Raw genomic sequence first — 17,148 nt, forward strand, 5'->3', positions numbered from 1 at the left:
TCATTGCTGCAAGAGAGGTTCTCACAAAACTTCTACTGACAGATCGCAACTACACATAAAAGCGGATGGATCTTTTGATTTGTTCTGTCGACAAACCCCCCCCCCAGCATCTACACAGCTTTTTTGTCCACAGTTTCTATCAACAAAATGTATTTTGTAGGTAGCTGCTTGCCTGAGTTTTGTCAACAAAACCCCAGGTTTTTCTACAAATGTCTCTAGTGTAGATGTAGCCTAACAGCTCTTTCGGCTTATAAGCTTTCTGGGCAAACACCCACTTCCTCAGATGCATCTGAGGAAATGGATCTCTGCTCACCAAAGCTTATGCTCCAATAAATCTGTTAGGCTATAGCAATCTGTCCACAGAAGTCACCGTGGGAAGATACCTACTGGCAAAATTTCTGTCTACAGATTGCATCTACAGGTAAAAACAGATGGAAAGAGCCGTCAGCTCTGTGAACAGAGAGCAGCCAGACTTCCTGGCCCCCTCTCGGTGGAATACCTGACCAGAAGATCTGCAAACAGGTGTACCCGGTGAACTGGAAGCCCCGTCTGTCGACAAAAGGGCCCAGTGCATCTACACTGCATTTTTGTCATCAGAACTGTCAATAGAAGCATCATTCCTGAACCCGGAGAGGGATAACACTGTCGGCAGAAGTGTTTTGTCGTGACTCAGTCAGCAAAACGTCTTCTGTGCGTAGATGCTCCCTGAGTTTTATTGGCAAAAGCCCAGTTTTGTTGACAACACTCTGTACTGTATTGTAGACATGGCCTTAATCTACAAGGTGCCACAGGACTTCCCGTTGTTTTAGCAGATACAGACTAACAGGACTAACCCTCTGATACTAGCCACCTGCAAAGGCCTTTTTTCCAACTCTTCTCCCCATCCCTCCCTTCTCCCCATCCTCAGGTTTTTCCTCTCATTTTTTTCTACCTTTTTAAAATTCCTCTTCTCTCCGTTGTCACTTATTACCCTCCAGCTCTGAAGAAGTGGGTCTGTCCCAGGAAAACTCATCACCTAACAAAGTTGTTAGTCTTTATGGTGCTTCTTTGTCTTGTCAAGACGCAGACCAGCAGGGCTCCCTCCCTGAGGCTTTAAACCAAATGGTTGTTTCAAAAGCTCCGGGACGCAACCCGCCCATGCGTGCAGCAGCGGGACATCCCTACGGGGCTGGCTCCCTGGGTGCCAGCTTGGCCCGATGGGAAGGAGAAGACAATGCCCATGGAACGTTTGGACACTCAGCGTTCCGGGCCGGGCTCCCCAGACAGTGGCTGGCACGAGGGACGGCGGTCACGTGGGCTAACAAACCTGTAACTTCCCGGGGACTTCTGCAGCTGCCGCCGTCTGTGGCTGGGTGCGGGAGGAGCCCCAAGCGCTGAGCTAAGCCGCCCCCTGTCCCTACCGCCGCCCCAAGGCACAGGCCTGATTGGCCGCAGCTCCAGAGCCTGCACCCAGGAGGAGGGGGCTGGGCCCAGCACCTGCCCACAGGCGATGTTTGAAGCGAGCCTGAAGGTGCCGGAGAGCTGCAGCCTCCTGCCACTGCCCGAGCTCTTTGGGCGAAATCCGCGTCAGGGGCGCACTGGGCGGGCCGGGGGGAGAGGGGAGCCCTCCCTTCGCATGCAGAGGGGGGAAACTCAGCCCCTCTGACCAACGGAAATGGTCAGCTTCCGGCTGTCAGTGGGGAGGGGGCGAGTCGTGGCTCCACCCGGCACCGCGAGGCTGGCAAGTTCCAGTAAAGGTGAGTCTGGCCCTTGCCGCGCGTGCGTGGGCTTTCCCAGGGCCTCTCTCTGCAGCCCTGGGCCCCCTCGGCGCGCTTCGCTCGGAACCCGGGGGCCTGGAGGAGCGGCGGGTTTGAATTGCAAACCCAGGGATGGGCTGAGACTGTGCGAGTCCCGGGGCCAGAGAATAGGTATTGTATTGCACTGTGTTGCATTGTATTGTATTGCACTGTATTGTACTGCACTGGGCTGTGTTTTCGAACTCGCAGTTCTTCGGCGCCCTTTGTTGTTTTGGGGAATTAACGTGAGACACCGGCGAGTTATCAGCCGTGCGCCGCAGCCTCGGCTGGTGTCACTCCTGTCGAAGCAAAAACGCCTTTACCCGGCTGTAACTAAACTGTTTTAGGTCACATCGGGTCACAGCCTGACGTCCAGCCCGGTCTCAGGGTTTCCATTCTCTCCTCCTGCTCCCCCTTAAAATTCTTTTCGTGTGGGTGTGGAGAAAAATATATTATATTATATTATATTATAATTATATTATATTATATTATATTATCCTCTTATGTCAAACCCTAGGGATTACTAGAGATTAAAACGGTTTAGTTCAGTTTTTACTGGTAATTACTAACAATACAATGTGTGTTACACTGAGTGGATGCCAGTGCAGTATTCATATTAGAATAATACCCACCATCACTTGATTTGGCTGCATTACTTCTTACGAGTTAGACAAAACAAAGCAGCAGGAATGAAGCACTTTCAAGACTAATCAAATGATTTCTTTGGAGATGAGCTTTCCTGGGACAGACTCACCTTTTCAGATCGTCTGTCTTGGAAATGAAATTGATCTGAAGAAGTGGGTCTGTCCCACGAAAGCTCATCTCCGAATAAATCATTTGGTTAGTCTCTAAAGTGCTCCATTTCTGCAGCTTTGTTTTGTTGGCGTGCGGACTAACACGGCCACATCTCTGTTACTTATAACAAGTTAGGGTGAGATCCTATTACACAGGTAAGATCGCCGCTGGAGCCAATAGATCCAATTTTGTTTTTTGTTTCCTACTATTTTTCGTAAGTAAAAGCCAGTTATAATTACTCAGCTGATGCTGATGAGGTAACAAAAGCAAGGTGAATGGGGAAGGAGGAAAAGGGGGGGAACTTGTTCTCTGTTCAGCGCTACGCTCTTGAATAAGAGGAAATAACACTCGGTAAGTTTCTTACATACCCTGCGTCAAAACGGATTTGCTGGGCGTTGGTATAGTCCCCGTTTGTTTAGTATTCTTTTTGCTGCTAAAAGACCTAATGGACTATGTAGAGTGTGCTGTCCTCGGCTTTTAATAGGGCTGGGGGTAGAAAAAACCCATAGAAAGCCCGACTCCGTTAGCCTGCTAGAATTAAATATATTTAATTTAATTTACAAAATATAATTAAATATAATTCAAGTCAGATTGCTGCCACTGCCTCCTGGGAAGGGAGGATGGGTGCTTAGGCAGATCGGCTTGGAGAGCGCATTACCGTAGACGGGCCACTGAAAATGACAAATCCCCTGGATCCTCAATGGCCCCCGTGGGAGGCTGTCACGCGGCGCGAGGAAGGAAAGCCCGAGAGGCCATTGGCCGGGGAGCGCAGGCTGCCGAGCCCGGTTCTCGCCCACGGCTGCAGCGCGCGGCTTCAGCGCAAGGGGGCGGTATTGCCTGGCTCTGCCGGCGGGTGGCGTTGCAGCTCGGGCGGGAGGAGTGTTGTGAAGTCCCAGGTCCTCCAGAGAGCCAGGTAGCTGCTGCTCCTATAGTGCGATCGCTGCAGCATCCGCCCCTTCCTGCGTTAACAGCCCGCAATGGTGGTCGGGGTGGATCGGGGTGTGGTGTTAGCTACCCGCAGGCCCGTTTAAAGGACTGGGTTTCTCCGCTTGCCTGGCTGGAGGAGGGCTGGCTGTGACATGGAGCTGTTAGGATAAGTGACCATCCGCCCCTTATTGGGCAGGACAGTCCTGTATTTGGGATGCCAAAAAGGTGTCCCGAATTTTTTTTTAAAGGGACTCATTGTCCCATATTTACCCCGGCCCAGCCTCCGGGAAGCTGGGAGTGCATGGCCAGCTGCTGCTTCCCCAGGCTCCCAGGGAGCGCTGGGGACTGCCGCCTCCTTCCCGGCTCCCCAGGGCTTGGAGGAGCCACCCCTCCCCCCATTTCTCCCTTTCCTGTATTTGGGACAGGGGGATATGGTCGCCCTACTGTTGGGGTAAGGGCCAGGGTCATCTGTACGCACCCTCGGCTGCAAAGGACACCCCAAAATCTGGGACAGCACTGGGACAGCAGGTAAGAGGGGGTTGGCTCCTGCACACCCCTCCTGCTGTGCTCTGTAATCAAATGCAACATGTGGGGTGCATGAGGGATCACAAGGACACAGACCCCCAGCATTTCCCCGCCCCAACCGTCAGCCAGGAACCTCTGACTCTCTGCCATCATGAAACAGGCCAGGTGTCTGGGTATCTTTTGCTCCTTTGTCCTGTTCCCCTCCCCACCGCAGGCTGTGAGCCTGGGCTCCGGCAACATCTGCTGCGTACAAGCTCCTATGTGTTTCAGCAATCGGGAAGCAGGCTTCTGAAGCCTGGCCCTCGCTAGGGCTGGAGTAAAGGAAAGAAATGGGAGATCCTTCAGAATGCAAGAGACCCCCATGGAACTGGGGCTGGGTTAAGGAGTGAATGCTTTAGAGTACACTGGTGGCTTTCCTGGGGCTGGAGTTGTGGCAGAAGGCTCTATCATAAACCACTCATCCAATTTAAAATGCCATTTGATTGCCCTGGGTGCTAATCTGGATGTACAGTGATCAGAATCTGCCCCCTCCCCAGATTCCAAAATTCTCGGTCTCTCTCTCCCTCACGCACACATACTTCCCTGTGCAGAAGGCAGCAAACATGTTCTTTGTGCTGCAAACACTTACATACTGTGTAAGAGAAATAACTGTGGGTCAGTGCAAGATTTCAGGCCCATACGGAGGAGTTTCTAGGAGGAGGTACTTTCTTCATAAATGTGGATCATCTCTGCCGCAGCGGGCCCTGCCCTTCTCCCCATCCCCCGCTCTCCAGCTGGCCCTGTTCCCCCAACCCGCTTTCCAGCCAGCCCAGCCTTGCCCCTCTCCCCCAGTATCCCTGGTGCTGGCAGCCTTGCTTGTGTGCACTGGGGCCCCTGCTTCCCTACCCCCTTCCCCCCTCCCACCTGCCCTGCATGACAGGGGCCTGGCTGCTACACACCCAGTGTTCTTGGACCCACCCCGTCACCACAACCACTTGCTGGAAGGTCTCTAAAAAGGCCTCAGGGTCGTCATCCAGCCCCATTTTGGAGAAGCAGGCTGGTGCTGGGGGTGCTGAGGGCTGCCCATTGGTGGAAGCATTGCTGCTGGAACTGAAGTTGCTAGTTTGCCAGCTGCTGCTGGAGGGTTTGCTCTGCTCCCCCAGCTGCTGCCTTCACTGCTGCTGGTGCTGGTGATGCACCCCCAACAGCAGCACCACTTGTTGATGTTGCTGCTGTAGGCTCTTGGACAGGAACTTAAAGAATTTGTCTAGGTCCATCCCTGTATCTCTTTTTCTCTCTCTCCCTTTTTCCCCTTTTAAATCCCAGGGCAGTCCTTAAATACCTTACTTCAGGGTTTGGGTCTTGCTCGCGTTTTTCACCATGTAGTAGCCAAGAAGACTTAGTTCTAGGCCTGGGGTTTGCATACTGCAGCTCTGGAGGCACATGTGGCTCTTTGAGGATTTCTTTGTGGCTCTTGATAATATAATTGCAAAGTAAAAAAAAAAATAAAAAAGCCCTCCTGATTATTTTCAATCTTTCAGTGAACGTCTAAAAGCCCAGCGATGAACAACTCCAATCTAACCAGCAAATGACATGTGACCTCAAAACTTTGGATAACTACTCCTTTAGTATGTGCAGTGCATTGTGGGATATGTGCCCACGCTGTTCTTAAAATAGGGGTCACAAAAGTACGGTCTGATGTTATTCATTAAGGACTGTCTCGTATTCACATGTATTGTGGCTCTGGAATTATTGAGTTCATTTTTACCAAATTGAAAAATAAAAAAGGCTCTACTTGCTCTTTTGATTCCTGACCCGTATCCCAGGGCTTGCGACTGTGCTTGGGTCTCACTAGGCCCAGATTCAGGTTCAGCGTGGGGCAACAAACAACACCAGTTGAAACAGGTCAGACCTCCTCACCAGGCACAGGGCTGACAAACCCGAGTGTGTGCCTAGAACAATGAGAGGGGGAGACTGCCACCCACAGGTTAGGGGGGCAGGGAGGACGCAGGCCTGCCCACTCCACTGCATCCCAGCCCTGGGTGTCTGCCACTAGGGTCAGTAGCTGCAAGCCACTGAGCCAGCTGTCCCTGGGCCCCTTCCAGTCTCCCCCTCCGGCTCATACCTCACAGAGTCATGGGTTAGTTTCTTCTGTGCCTGGGTAGGGTGGGGACTCTGTCCCAGCTTGTAGCTTCTCTTTGGTGAGGCCCAGCAATCCAGGACAGTCTTTGGCCTTCTGCAGGCCTCCCAACCTGGGAACTCAGGGCTGGCAGCTGCCTTCTCCAACGGCTGGGCCATAACTGGATTTCTGGCCAGGGCTTTTATATAGATCATCCCGCCCCCTGACTTCCGGTGAGGTAAGTGGGCGGGGCTAGGTTCTTCCCCCGGGGCTCAGGGGAGGGTTCTTACCCTCTTGCTCAGTGAGTACCCTCCTCACTACAGCCCCTTACAATTTATTTAATTATATGTCCATTACCATAGTGCCGCAGAGCCCCAGTCAAAGACCAGGATCCTTACAATGCCGTGGTGGAATAATCAACTGAAATTGTCAAAAATGTCCAAGGGATTAGGTTAGATCCACTCCTTTTTATTCGGGTGAATGGAAGAGTTGTGTCAAAGTGCCTGCTTTGAAAAACTCAGTTTATTTGGTGTGTTACATTTGTTTCTATAATATTCCCCTTGTTTAAAAAAGTATAAGCAGCTTGACCTAAGAGAAACAATATAAACGTACCAGAGTCTTATTGTGCAGGGACACTCTCACAAACACCCACATGCGCACACTCTCTCTCTGTCCTGTATCTGCTCCCGTTTCTGGTGTAGGCCATGGACGCTGCAGGTGCTCAGCTTTCTTACTAAGCTGTCCAAACATGGATTTCAGTACCCAGGTTGGGTATCTAGGTCTGAAGTTTGGCCCATGTACTCACTGGGGGAAGAGGCCTAACTTTTCAAAAACAATCTTTGTGTTCATACTTTAAAAGCAGGCACACAAAATGCTTTGATACCTCCATTCAACACTACCTCAAACGGTGAAGCGCCTGGTATTGCTTGGTTGTTTGAAAGTACTCAGCTTCTTGGTTCAGAGCCCTCACTTACACACACACAGCAGGTTAGTGAAATAAATGGCTATTACAAAACCAAACATGTTTGAAGAAAACCTATGCATACACATTAGATATTTGATGAGCTGTTTCTTTGTATGTATAGCATACCTCCATTTCTGTACCAGAAATCTCACGTCTTTGAGCAAAAACATTAACCTTCTGCATTCACCTTGGTTGGCAAATGGTAAGAATCAATTCACCTAAGATGGATGTCAGCTTTTAATTAGCTTGCTACATTATCTCAGCTGGCAAGGCCACTAAAATAGTTGCATTGCACTTTACATTTTTCAACAGCGAGATTTTCACATCATTTAGATTCGTCATCATTACGTTACCTGCCCTGGCTCTTGGAGCTGCAAAGCATGGAGCTGGCCCTGATGAAGTGCTGTCAGAGTTCACACACTGATAAATGGAGCAACTTGGACAGTATCTCAGTTGCTAACAACAGCAAATGGAGCAGCCTGTTTCCTAGAGATACAGTATAAAGCTGTCATAGAACATCGACTGAAGAGGACTCTGTTCTTTCAGCTTCTTCTATAAAAGCCAGTAAAAATCACTGGGTTTTTTTCTAGCCTTCTGAAGGGCAGACATGACACTGACACAAAGTGTGGTTTTGGTTGTTTTGTTTTTTTAATTGCACACATCCACCAGGTCACTGATCTGCAATGCCTTACTCCTGTGGGTAGTCCTTATTCCCACTGAAGTCGATGGGACTATTCAGGGCAGTGGGGATTACAAGCACAGATAAAGGTGTGTAGGAACAGGCCTTATGTTGAGTGACAAGGTAGTGCAGGAAAAAAATGCATGTTCCAAAGTTCACACACCGACATGACACTTATCAATAGAATTTTACTTGCTATAATACTTGGCAGTCTTTTGTAGAAAGTCAAGCAGGACAAAGCAAATTTAGATTCTGACGTTGTTTCCTGCTGTTGAATTCCTTTCAGGAGTTAGAATCTAGCTGATTATTTGGCACCCAAATACTGTCCAGTTCTTTTGCACCCACACTACATAACCCTTCTCAAGTTTGCTGTTGAGTAATTATTAGACACACTCAGCTGTTAGAGTGATAGGTACAGTATAAATTCCTAAGCAGATAAAGATCTTTTCAGTTAGAAAGCTCACATACATGATTTTTGTTTTAAGTTTTCAATGTAAAATGAGGTTTCAATGCATGAAGGGCCTGCTCCAAAGCCCACAGCAGTCATTGTAAAGATTGCAGCCACTGCAGCCCAGTTACTAATGATTGTGTTTCTTTTGTATCAATGAAGCATGTAGATTTGCAGAGGCATGGCTCAGAAAAGATGTGATTCAATGTGGGATCTCTGCAAAGCAGAAGGTACAAGCAGCAACTTCTTGGAAACACTGCAGAACTGATAGGGGAAGGCAAGTATGAGTTGTTCAGTAAATCAGCCTTACTTTGTCCAGACTTTACTATGCACTGCTTTTGTGTGTGTAATTCACTGTTAAACCTCAGCGAGACTCTGATCCAAAGCCTATTGAAGTCAGTAGAAAGATTCCTATTGATGTCAATGGCATTTGGGTCAGGGCCTTATTGTATTATGTAGTGATGAAACTTCAGCTATAAATTTTTAATTATCTGTTTTTACTTTGCAGGACAAGATCACCAACAGCATAGGGGACGGGGGAATCTACTGAGACCCAAATTTAGCTCATGATCACAATGTTATCATAATTTCACAAGAACTTATGCTGGAATGTCTCAAGCAAATATAGAGTGTATCCCACTGTAATGAACTTCAGTGAAGTGTGCCATGATTTTTATATAGAATCTTGATAAAAAAAAGTATACAGAAATCAACAGACTTCCAGATACAATGAGGTAAAGGGATATTAATTGGCAAAAAATTTTTTTATCCAAATGGAATATGTATACATGCCAGTGAAATAGATGACCTGTCTGGAGGGGTATGAACTATACACAGCTTCAGGAGCAAATATTCTCAGAGGGGTAGCCGTGTTAGTCTGTAGTTTCACAAACAAACAAACAAACAGTCCTGTAGCACCTTATAGACGAACAAAAATTGTTCCTCTTTAAGGTGCTACAGGGCTGCTTGTCTTCAGGAGCAAGATCATTATTTAATAAGCGCACAGTTGTGGCTGTAATGGAAGAGCACCATGGATAGGCATAGTCCTAATTCATCCATTGACACCAATGTGTTTACTCTCCTAAGTAGGGATCATTTGTGGAGTAACAATTGCTGCATTGGATCTACTCTCTCATCTGGTATTCACATATCATCTTTTTTCAAGCACCACACAAACTGCATAGAAACTAGACTGGAACTGCAGCCAGGTTGGTTGCAGCTTTGCAAAGCTTAGAGAATCCCCAGATCTAGAGTAAATTCAGAAAGCACAGTACCTTCTCACTGGGGCAGAAACGACATATTGAAAATCTGGGAATCTGGAGGTCAATATCTAACAGATATCGTTCTGCAGCTCATAATACCTCTGAGCATCTCCTCATGTCCTCTTTTGAACAAACACCTATAAAACCCCTGGCACCGAGATGTCTCTCCATCTCAGGAAGGAGCCTTGCAGTTCCTCTGCTTGTCTTGTCCCTAAGGCAGAACTCCTTTTCCAGGAGTAGACATGCAAACTAGCTCTCGGACTAAGGTACCAAACAGGCTCGTCTTTCAAGTTTCATGTACGTAGTTTAAACTTTTCTGCGGCGCCTTTCAATACATTATAGTCATGTTCCTGAAGCCAGCTGTGCCTTGTGCCCTTCCTGGATGTGAGCGTTTACATAACCAAACTGAAAAACCCAGAAAGCTGCAAGCACTTCCCGCACAAGAGAAGCACAAAACCTTAACTACACCTCCTGTGATGTCAGGAGAAATGGAAACATCACCCTACCTTCTGGAAACTCTTCTGCCAGGGCTATCTGTGGCTGTGTGAAACATTAGACTTGGCTATAATGGGGCTGCAGACACTTGTTAGTGCCGTGGAATATTAACACTAAGGGACAGTTTAAAGAGTCTAATTAAAGGTTATTAAAAAGACTCTGAACAAAAGTTTAAACTCCACACATGAAAGCTAGTTGAGATGTTGTCTCCTGGGACAGCACTTCTGCCTTACAGGCTAGACAAGCAGAAAGAGACTGCCTGGCTCCTAGCCCACATGGAGAGATTGGGTCATCTCAATGCTGGGTGTGTTTTAAGAGAAGTTCCTTCAGTAGAGAAGAAACCGAAGAGCTGCTTGGAGGTATTATGGACCCATTCGCATATTTTGTTGGGTTTATGGGAAAAGTAAAGCGTTTTTTCAGAGCTGAGAATGAAGCTACATATTTAGTCCTTGAAGCTGCAGGTACATCCAGGACCAGAATTTTAAGACCCGAAAATGGCTGGATAGTAGGTAGTGCTTCCAATCACCAGTGTTCTCAGAGGCGACATTCCCTGATGCAGGCAGCAGGGGTAAGATAAGAACCAGGAAACAGTATAAAGTCACAGAGATGCTATATTTCCCTGCTGTGACTTTATCCAATATATTTGCACTGTGAGAGAGCCCTTACAAATCCTATGGCCTGTCGACCAACAAGACTGGACTGCTCAGATGAGCTAGATGTATATAGTACCATCTCTCCCAGCCTGTATTCCTGTGGACTCCTAAACATGAGATGTTGCCCCTTCCCCTCCCGAGGCACTAGGATCCAAGCGGTGTCCCTGACCCCCAAACCATGTGGGCCGGGGAAGAAAATTCCCTGGAGAATCAAGTCCCACAGCCAAAGAAATGAAAGCCCACCAGGAGGAGGCACAGAAGCAGCCCCAGTAGCCAGCAATGGACACTGACAAGAGAATTGACAAGATTCCTGCTCGTCTGACACTGCACGTTTTCTCCCTGTGCGGACTGGCGTTTTCCTCCAACCTCCTCCCTCATAGTCGCTTGACTTCAGCCCTGCTCCACAGCTTCCCTTCTTGTTCCCCTCCTTCCTCACCTCCCACTGCCCCCAGCCCCATCCTCTCATTCCACTCTCCTCACTGTGCCCTGGCCCTTCCTTTGATGTTCTGTTTAGCGAGGCCTCTGGCAGCAAGCCCCTCACTCCCCAAAATCACTGAACTAACAAGCTGTTTGCCCATGACCCCCGGCTTGTGTGTGACCCCTGTTCCCATTTGGAACAGGGATTGTCTCTTACACTGTGTTTGTGGCCTAGCAAAACAGGGCCTGTTCTTCTTCAGTCCCTATGCACTATTGTAATGCAAATAATAAACAATAACAACGTGCTGAGCTATGGTTACCCCATCTGAACTTTCAAAAACTAGGACACTCTTGAGAGGGAGTGTATCAGTATCGGTTTCTGCCAACTCGTGTTGTTGTAGTAATATACTATATATACACTATAACATATTGTGAGTTGGCAAATACCGATACCGATACACTCCCTCTCAGGGGTGTCCTCCCTTGAAAGCTCATATATGGTAACCCTACCTGAGGAACTCTGCCAACCTATTGTCGCACGCTCCCTACAGCACAAAATTCACAAAGCACTAAACCCAAAGTAGTGGATGGGCCTTGATTCCCTAACAGCCACATGGGGTATGACATAAACCTGCAGCCCTTTGAACAGGAAGGCTCCCTGGGTCGCTCCAGGAGCAACAAAGAATTGAAGGACTGTACCATGGAAGGAGGGACGCCAAGCGATCTGGTTGGAAGGGCTGAGTCACAAAAAGAACGCTGCAAGTCCTGGGCTGAACAAGGAGTTGCAGACATGAGAGAGAGAGTGGGTGTGATGTCAGGAGACTACAGGGAGGGGTATCAGCCATGAGAGCTAATCTCCAGCTGGAACAGGAGGAGATGCCAGACAAGTGGTGAATGATGCACCTTAGGACAGGGACTGTGACACTGTCCTCTAGCAGGGAGCTGGGCGCACCAGGGCAGACTTGGGTGGTAACGTTCAGCTTCAGATTCTTCCCAGAGGTGGCAGGGAGGGGCCTCCCAAAAGTCTCCAGGAAGGCAGAGCTGGGAGTACTCTGACCAGTCTAGTTTGGAGGACCACTGTGTTGAAGGTTGATACCCAGCAGGAGTGGCGATTTACGAGTATTTGGTTTAGCCAGAGTGCTATGAGAGGGAAATTGGGATGATGGCCAGATCAAAGGGAAGTAAAGACACTCTCATGTATCTGGTACGTGCGGGGTCATGTAACCTCTCCTCTGACCTCCATGTCATTCCTCCCAGCCTGACCGCCCCACTGCAACCCATCCCATGTCATGATGGGCCTCAGTCCAATACCTGTTTATAGGGCTTCTTCAGTGTAGGTTTAGACACCCAGGCTGTTCCAGGTCTTAAATCATGTTGTAACTCTCTGGTTAATGAGGGCGTTAATGAAGTGTCAATCGTTTTAGTCCTGTCCCCTTCTCCTTTAGTCATCCTGTGTCTTTTCCTTTGTGGAGTTTAGGCCTGTGATAGTTTCACTGGCCCTCCCTTTCCTCATTCTGTTTCTATTGACAGCCATTTCATAGGGCTTAAGGTAGACTCAGACCACCCATGTCCAGAGAGCTGGTATGAGTCCCAGCCACAAAACCCCAATAGCTTGTGTATTTCAGTTGTATTACCCAGCCTGTGGAGTGTGTGAATCATTGGAAGAGAGAAGAGGAAATAGTGCTGGAGCAGAAGGCAACAGTGTGGGGAAACTCAAGGTTCCTTCAAGTCCTAGTGTTCTATGATCTATGAGATGACCCCTGTGCCCTTTGGAAAGGTAAAAGAACCCCTTTCCCCCAGTGGATTATTGTTAAATAGATTTATTCTTCCAGGACCCCAGACCTCTAATTAGGGCCTTTAATTCCTGTAATCCAGGATGATTTGGAGTGGATGCTTCCAGATTACTGCCCGGACCCAAAGGTGGCTTCTGAGACAAAAAGAATTAGCATCCAAATAGCAGCAAAGTCAGAGGAGAGCTGCTGTGTAAAACCCCGTAGCGAGACCTGCAATGGCACCAGGCTGGGTGTGGAGAGGGAAGCCCTTCTCCATCCCCTGAAAGGGAGAGACTTCTCCCACCTTCCACTGCAGGCGGCAGGAGAGCTGGGGGAAGAGTCTCCTAGGGCTTAGGGTACAGCAGATGCCAACATAGTTTATAAAGAGCAAAGAACCAGACTACAATTCTGTTTCACTAAGGCTCCCTTGTGTCACTCAGGCAGCAGAAAGCAGCCAGATACAAACAGCCTCCTGGAAATATCCCCTATGCAGTGGGTTTCTCTGGCCAGTGTAGAGCTGTGGTTGTGATCTTGAGCATGGGGGGTAGCATGGGTGTGGTCTAAGTGCCCTGCACTGCTACTATTCATACTCTCCCAGGACCCATACGAAAGCAGGATGAATTGGAGCAGTGGTTCTCTGTTTTCATTGCTCCTGCTGACAACAAAAATTGTTATGTGAGCCCAGGAGCCTTACCTTGGTCCCTAGAAAAATCATGAAGAGGATCCTCAAGGAATCCACTTGGGAACACTTGGAAGAAGGGAAAGTGATCAAAAGCAGTTAACATTGGATTCACCAAGGGCAAGTTTCAGCTGACCAATCTGATTAGCTTCTATCATGAGGTAACTGGCTTTGTGGACATGGGGAAGTCAATGGATGTGATATACCTTGACTTTAGCAAAGCTTTTGATACAGTCCCCCATAATATTCTTTCCCCTAAGTTAAGGAAGTGTGGATTGGATACATGGACTGTAAGGTGGATAGAAAGCGGGCTTGACAGATGGGCCCAAGGGGCAGTGATCAATGGCTCAATGTCTGGTTGGCAGCCGGTTTCAAGTGGAATTCCCCAGGGATCGGTTCTAGGACCAGTACTGTTCAACATCTTTATTAGTGACCTGGATGAGGGGATAGATTGCACCCTCAGCAAATATGCAGATGACACTAAGCTAGAGGGGTCACAGAGATACATTGGAGGGTAGATTGACCTAGATAAACTGGAGGACTGGACCAAAAGTAATCTGGACAAGTGCAGTGTCCTACACATGGGACAGAAGAATTCCAAGCATTGTTACAGGTTGGGGGAGCGAGAGCTAAGTAGCAGTGCAGCAGAAAAAGACCTGGGGATGACAGTGGATAAGAAGTTGGATATAAGTCAAGAGTGTGCTCTTGTAGCCAAGAAGGCTAACATCACATTGGGGTGCATTAGGGGTTATTTCCAGCAGATCTAGAGAAGTTATTATTCCCCTCTATTCAGCACTGGTGAGCCACATCTGAAGTATTCTATCAAGTTCTGGGGCCCCCAATACAGAAAGGATGTGGACACATTCGAGAGGTTCTATCAGAGGGCAGAGAAAATGATTAGGGGACTGGAGCACATGACCTATGAGGAGAGGCTGAAAAATTTGGGATTATTTAGTTTGCAGAAGAGAAGAGTGAGGGGCAATTTGATAGCAGCCTTTAACTTCCCAAAGGGGAGCTCTAAAAAGGATAGAGAGAAACTGGTCTCAGTGGGGACAGATGGCAGACTCAGGAGCAATGGTCTCAAGTGACAAAGTGGGAGATGTAGGCTGGATATTTGGAAAAATTATTTCACCAGGAGGGTGAAGCACTGGAATGCGTTGCCTAGAGAGGTAGTGGAATCTCCACCCCAAGAGGTTTTTAAGTCCTGGCTTGCAAAGCCCAGACTGGGATGACTTAGTTGGGGTTGATCCTGCTTTGGGCAGGGGGCTGGACTCTGTGACCTCCTGAGGTCCCTTCCAGCCCTGGGATTCTATGATTCTAGCAGCGGGGACTGATGCCTAAGGCCAAATGAACCCCTCTGCCCCCTGCAAGGATGAGGGGAAATTCCAAAGCCTGGTGGGGCCACAGCAGAAGTCGCAGGGTTCTGCCCCAGGTGAGAGGCTTGTAAGCTGATCTTTGGCTTTGGACTAAGCACTTTGATCCCAGGTGGTGGGGCTTGGGCTTTGGCGTTTGCCCTGGCTCCAACAAATCTAAGCCAGTCTTGGTGTTCCCATTACAATGGGTCGTGACTCAGTTTGGGGTCTCAGTTAGCAGGTTTAGAACACAGAATAAGAGCTGCCTAGATGACTGGGCAGGTCCCTGAGCAATCCCAGAATAAGGAGGGTAGAAGTGTCTGAAAGCCGTCTTTGCTTACCTGCCAATCCTGGAAACGGAGGCCCTGAGAAGCTGGCCCATAGCCTTGCACAGCATTGGTGTTGGACAAGGTTTTCCTGAAGGGTTCTGCTTAAAAAGACAAAAACATATGAAAAGGCCACAGAAAATTTATTTTCACTCCCACTTCCAAACATGTGTGAATATTCTCTGAGTGGTGGCAGCAATGGGAGCACCTGAAATACCAACAGGAAAACAGCTGTAAACACTGAAAGCTCTGGTGAGAAGAACTGCTCCTTCGATGATTCACTCTCTGTCTCTGGCCAGACAGACAAATCATTCTTCATAACAAACTACTGAGATCCAAGGCCTGCCCTCTGCTACGCCCATGGAACCAAGGGTCAGTTAGGCCCAATAACAGAGAGGAGGGTAAAGAAACATGCACAGTGAGATAAGTAGCAAACAGAGGGATTGCTTGTGACACCTCTGATGTGCTGTGTCGGGTGAAGTTTTCTCCTTCTTCACATGACAGCACTGCAATTTACCTTGGCCAAACTGGACAGTCTCTCTGTAAAAGAATAAATGGACATAAATCAGACATCAGGAATGGTAATGTACAGAAGCCTGTGGGGGGACACTTCAGTCTCCCTGGACACTCAGTGGCAGACTTAAGGGTGACAGTTCTGAAACAAAAAAATTTTAAAAATCAAATGCAGAGAGAAATCTCTGAGCTGTAATTTATTTGCAAATTTGACTCCATTAACGATGGATTAAACAGAGACTGGGAGTGGCTCGCCGCTTACAAGGACAGTTTCTCTGCTCTGGGTGCTAATATCTCCCCATGAGACTCTGACAAAGGCTCATGTCCCCCTGTCTGATCTGACTTGTTTTTTACTCTTTTGATAAGTGCTGTTGACACAGCGCCATTTCCACCTTGCTGAATAGACCTTGTCAGCTCTGGCCCTCCCTCTTACTGGGACCCCACTCTTTAAATACCCCTCTGAAACCACCCACCCACTCATGCATCTGATGAAGCGGGTCTTTGCCCACGAAAGCTTATGCTCCAAAATATCTGTTAGTCTATAAAGTGCCACAAGACTTCTTGCTGTTCAGCAAGCAAAACAGTGAGCATTGAATTGGTGGAGACCTGAACAACTATGTTTGAGAGATTCCTTTGCAAAGTCATGAGCATCCAAACTCCCAGTCTGGCCAGGGCTAGGAAAGGGCACTCAGTAGCTCATAGGAGGAGTTCAGAGCTTTGCTGACTTAGAGCAGGGCCACAGTCTAAACTCACTGTACCACTGCAGCTGCATCACTGTAGTGCTTCTGGTGAGGATGCTCTAAGCCAATGGGAGTGTGATCCCAGGGGCTTAATAAAGCCATCTCTGAATGGAGCAGTAGCTATGTCAATGAGAGAAGCTCTCCTGCCATCGTACTGCTGTCTACATCAGCACTTCAGTTAGCATAACTTTATTGTTCAGGAGGGATGGATTATTTACACTCTCCTGAGCAACGTCGTCATGTCACAGCCCTTAAGTCCTGAGTTCCTAAACCTCTGGAAAAGACTGAACAATTGTGTATGGGGTCTGCTCCACGCTTCCTATTCTGACCCCTCCCAGGGTGTAACTGGTTTGTCCCACAGAAGTCTAGACTCTTACAAAATATAAGACACAGCTGATATCAAACTGCACAGGGGAAACGATATAGTCCATCTCCGTACCTGTTACCATTCTCATCCCCCAACAAATTAACTCTGTCAAGCCAGGTAAACTTGTCCACTTTCAGGCCTTTTTCTTTGTCCAAATTCAGCTCTAAACATTAGGAGTCCAAACCCTTTAAATTACAGGCACAGCGTCAAGTTTGGGAATCAAGAGTGACTCCCAGACTTCTCTGGTGATACAGAAGTGGTGTGTTTGACCCCGGAATTGAAATCGTGGCCCATTGAAGTCAATTGCAAGACTGCCACTGATTTCAATAGAGCCTAGATGTTGCCCAGTGTGGGAGGGTTT

The sequence above is a fragment of the Carettochelys insculpta genome, chromosome 6, assembly GCF_033958435.1.
Source record: "Carettochelys insculpta isolate YL-2023 chromosome 6, ASM3395843v1, whole genome shotgun sequence".
Lineage (NCBI taxonomy): Eukaryota > Metazoa > Chordata > Testudines > Carettochelyidae > Carettochelys > Carettochelys insculpta.